The sequence below is a fragment of the Schistocerca gregaria genome, unplaced genomic scaffold, assembly GCF_023897955.1.
Source record: "Schistocerca gregaria isolate iqSchGreg1 unplaced genomic scaffold, iqSchGreg1.2 ptg000996l, whole genome shotgun sequence".
NCBI lineage: Eukaryota > Metazoa > Arthropoda > Insecta > Orthoptera > Acrididae > Schistocerca > Schistocerca gregaria.
In genome coordinates, this window is record NW_026062346.1 from 192,501 (window position 1) to 197,500 (window position 5,000).

The following is a 5,000-nucleotide window of genomic DNA, read 5'->3' on the forward strand; positions in this document are numbered from 1 at the left end:
TCAATCTCGTGCGGCTAGAAGCCGCCTGTCCCTCTAAGAAGAAAAGTAATCGCTGACAGCACGAAGGATGTCACGCGACTAGTTAGCAGGCTAGAGTCTCGTTCGTTATCGGAATTAACCAGACAAATCGCTCCACCAACTAAGAACGGCCATGCACCACCACCCACCGAATCAAGAAAGAGCTATCAATCTGTCAATCCTTCCGGTGTCCGGGCCTGGTGAGGTTTCCCGTGTTGAGTCAAATTAAGCCGCAGGCTCCACTCCTGGTGGTGCCCTTCCGTCAATTCCTTTAAGTTTCAGCTTTGCAACCATACTTCCCCCGGAACCCAAAAGCTTTGGTTTCCCGGAGGCTGCCCGCCGAGTCATCGGAGGAACTGCGGCGGATCGCTGGCTGGCATCGTTTATGGTTAGAACTAGGGCGGTATCTGATCGCCTTCGAACCTCTAACTTTCGTTCTTGATTAATGAAAACATACTTGGCAAATGCTTTCGCTTCTGTTCGTCTTGCGACGATCCAAGAATTTCACCTCTAACGTCGCAATACGAATGCCCCCGCCTGTCCCTATTAATCATTACCTCGGGTTCCGAAAACCAACAAAATAGAACCGAGGTCCTATTCCATTATTCCATGCACACAGTATTCAGGCGGGCTTGCCTGCTTTAAGCACTCTAATTTGTTCAAAGTAAACGTGCCGGCCCACCGAGACACTCAACTAAGAGCACCCTGGTAGGATTTCAACGGGGTCCGCCTCGGGACGCGCAAGCACGCCTTCGGCTCGCCCCACCGGCAGGACGTCCCACGATACATGCCAGTTAAACACCGACGGGCGGTGAACCAACAGCGTGGGACACAAATCCAACTACGAGCTTTTTAACCGCAACAACTTTAATATACGCTATTGGAGCTGGAATTACCGCGGCTGCTGGCACCAGACTTGCCCTCCAATAGATACTCGTTAAAGGATTTAAAGTGTACTCATTCCGATTACGGGGCCTCGGATGAGTCCCGTATCGTTATTTTTCGTCACTACCTCCCCGTGCCGGGAGTGGGTAATTTGCGCGCCTGCTGCCTTCCTTGGATGTGGTAGCCGTTTCTCAGGCTCCCTCTCCGGAATCGAACCCTGATTCCCCGTTACCCGTTACAACCATGGTAGGCGCAGAACCTACCATCGACAGTTGATAAGGCAGACATTTGAAAGATGCGTCGCCGGTACGAGGACCGTGCGATCAGCCCAAAGTTATTCAGAGTCACCAAGGCAAACGGACCAGACGAGCCAATCCGATTGGTTTTGATCTAATAAAAGCGTCCCTTCCATCTCTGGTCGGGACTCTGTTTGCATGTATTAGCTCTAGAATTACCACAGTTATCCAAGTAACGTGGGTACGATCTAAGGAACCATAACTGATTTAATGAGCCATTCGCGGTTTCACCTTAATGCGGCTTGTACTGAGACATGCATGGCTTAATCTTTGAGACAAGCATATGACTACTGGCAGGATCAACCAGGGAGCTGCGTCAACGAGAGCTGAGCAGCCGGCCGCCCGGGAGTGTGTCCCGAGGGCCCGCGCGAACACGCAAGCGTCCGCTCAATTATTCTGCAAACAGGAGGAGGCTGAGCTCCCCTGCACGATACACCTCGAAACCCTCTCAGGTCCCGGCGGCGCGCAGCGCCGTCCTAAGTACTTGGTCGGGTTCGAGAGAGGCGCAATCGCCCGGAGATGGGCGAGTAGACGCTTTCAGTGCGAACACCCGTGCTCCCAACTGAGCTTGCCGCTGCCGACAGAGGCCCGGGAGCGTGCTGTCGTGGCATTGCCGGCGGGAAACAACACGCGCCACCTACGGTGACCGGCAGCTCCAACGCCAGCGCCACAGAAGGGCAAAGCCCCACTTGGGTGCAGAAGCGAACTCTCCCAGCACAGCGCACGCGCCAACACGTCCGCAGAGCTGCGATACAAACCACCTGCGAGAACCGCTGGGGGCGACCGAGCAGCAGACGGCGTCGCGACGCCGAGTGCCGGGCGGCGGCGCATCCTCAACGCACACAGTCCGCAATCGGACCAGCACACTGCAGATGTCCACCGCGCTTCGCACCGGGCTCGGCAGAACCCACTTTGGCCGCCTGGCGCCGCGCGCAGGGTGCGCCGGCGCATAGCTGGGACGCCAGCCGGGCCCGTCGGCCGGCGCTCCTGCCACTGGGCGCCCCCCACCAGCCGGCTGTAGTGCGTGCGCTCACGCAGCGCGCGGCCAGCACGCCGGGCGGCCCCCCCTCACCGGCCGGGGACTGTCCCGCCAAGCCACAGCCTCGTATCGCTTCATACCCACATGGCCAACTCAGGTTCGGGGGCATGGCGGGTACCGCCGAAACAACCGGTTCATAGATGTACCGATCGTCGCTATCACCGATGCACCTGCAGCGCGAACAACCGCTCAACAACTGATTTCCAGTTCATTTGCGGATCTTTGGCAGCAAACGTATACGTCAATCTACATTTGCGAAATCTACGATTCTGGCATGCCTGCATGTTATGTGTCACGACACGCTACATCAGCCCACATACACACTGCGGCATGTACACGAGAGAACACGTGGAAGATGGTCCGCGCACGTGTGCAATGTCCCTTGCGCGGTCGACTGTCAACCGGCCTCTGTAGCATGTCGCAGATGTGGAACGCGGTCCACCGTGCTATCATGTTGTGTGGGGCAATACGATTAAATAGGAAAACCCTCGTCGCTACATCAACAGACGGCTCACGCTGATTCCCGGCAGAGGGAGGAGGGGGGGGGGGGGGGCCAACATGCAATACTTTCGTCCGTACCTACCTACCACATGTCTGTACGGCGTACAACAGTGCAATCTCGCTGTAATGGGGAGACGAGACAAGTAGCATCGTGCACAACATATGGCCCTTATGATTCGCCATTGTAGGGCGCAGCCGGTGTACGGTCAAGCATGTGCCACATTATGTCACTCAGTACGTAACGACGGATGATCAGTGTGGGTTACGCGTACATCAGCGGACAGTCCACACAGGCCGTACCACAACGTACACTGACTGCATCGACAACCGAATGCAACTGAACAGCTGCAAGGCTCATTTCACAAACAAACGCCTGACCGACCAGCTTGGAAGGGCAGGAGGGGAGGGCGATATTCGTTCTGTAGCGGTACACCCTTCCAGTGGTTAGCGGGACTGTGTAGAAAGTACGCAACACTCGAAAGACCTTTATGTGAGGGTACGCACCATGGCATCAAGAAATACACATGACACCAGAGGATCCAAGCAGTGAACTATGTTCAGAGGGTTGCTGTTAGGCAAAGCTACATTCCTGTGACGTTACATGTGACAGTTAAGGTGCAGTGTAAGTTAGGTTAAGGTGCAGTGTAAGTTAGGTTAAGGTGCAGCGTAAGTTAGGTTAAGGTGCAGCGTAAGTTAGGTTAAGGTGCAGCGTAAGTTAGGTTAAGGTGCAGCGTAACTTGGGTTAAGGTGCAGCGTAACTTGGGTTAAGGTGCAGCGTAACTTGGGTTAAGGTGCAGCGTAACTTGGGTTAAGGTGCAGCGTAACTTGGGTTAAGGTGCAGCGTAACTTGGGTTAAGGTGCAGCGTAACTTGGGTTAAGGTGCAGCGTAACTTGGGTTAAGGTGCAGCGTAACTTGGGTTAAGGTGCAGCGTAACTTGGGTTAAGGTGCAGCGTAACTTGGGTTAAGGTGCAGCGTAACTTGGGTTAAGGTGCAGCGTAACTTGGGTTAAGGTGCAGCGTAACTTGGGTTAAGGTGCAGCGTAACTTGGGTTAAGGTGCAGCGTAACTTGGGTTAAGGTGCAGCGTAACTTGGGTTAAGGTGCAGCGTAACTTGGGTTAAGGTGCAGCGTAACTTGGGTTAAGGTGCAGCGTAACTTGGGTTAAGGTGCAGCGTAACTTGGGTTAAGGTGCAGCGTAACTTAGGTTAAGGTGCAGCGTAACTTAGGTTAAGGGGCCAACGTGGGTTAGGTTAAGGGGCCAACGTGGGTTAGGTTAAGGGCCAACGTGGGTTAGGTTAAGGGCCAACGTGGGTTAGGTTAAGGGCCAACGTGGGTTAGGTTAAGGGCCAACGTGGGTTAGGTTAAGGGCCAACGTGGGTTAGGTTAAGGGCCAACGTGGGTTAGGTTAAGGGCCAACGTGGGTTAGGTTAAGGGCCAACGTGGGTTAGGTTAAGGGCCAACGTGGGTTAGGTTAAGGGCCAACGTGGGTTAGGTTAAGGGCCAACGTGGGTTAGGTTAAGGGCCAACGTGGGTTAGGTTAAGGGCCAACGTGGGTTAGGTTAAGGGCCAACGTGGGTTAGGTTAAGGGCCAACGTGGGTTAGGTTAAGGGCCAACGTGGGTTAGGTTAAGGGCCAACGTGGGTTAGGTTAAGGGCCAATGTGGGTTAGGTTGCCAGAGATGTGTCAAATCAGGATGTACGTTTGGCTGGTGTCAGGTGGTGGGTTGGTTCGATGCCTTTATAAGGAGTGTGGCCAAAGGGTATTTTATTACTTGTACCTTTTGTGTTGTGGCGTGGCGTTGCGTCCTGTGTTGATACTGGGTGGACCACTGTGGGTGTTGCTGGCTGATTTGAGCTGCGTTGTTTGCGGGTGGTGTGAGACATTCTGTCTTATTAGTGGACGTGACGTTCCTCTTGTCGTTCTTTGGATAGTGTCCTGTGGCAGCGAGGATAAAATGGATGTTGTTGAACGATAGTGCTTTGGTGCTTTCGCTTTGTTACACACAGAGTGGACTGTGAGATAGGGTGACTGGGTCGAGTGCGGTTCACACTGTCCTCCCCAGTTTACAGTATGTATCATCTATGTATGTGGTCCTGCATCATTTACTAAGCAGGGACGTCAGACGACTGAAATATTAGTTATGTACTGATGTAAAGCAGAATGCTTACCTTCCACCAGTGGGCGAGTATCGACTCTGCCCCAGCGTTGCCACCGCAGGAAGCGGTGTCGGAAACACTACCCGCACACCGTCACCACTGTGCG

At 54.1% G+C, this 5,000-nt stretch overlaps 1 non-coding gene across 1 annotated transcript in view; it reads right to left on the reverse strand.

Annotated features, from left to right (window-relative positions):
• Positions 1-1,509, reverse strand: part of LOC126326632 (small subunit ribosomal RNA) — a 1,893-nt gene extending 384 nt beyond the window's left edge. The window contains exon 1 of the ribosomal RNA XR_007560789.1: positions 1-1,509. This exon is cut by the window's left edge and continues 384 nt beyond it. This is a non-coding gene — a ribosomal RNA (small subunit ribosomal RNA).
• Between the last annotated feature and the right edge of the window lie 3,491 nt (positions 1,510-5,000).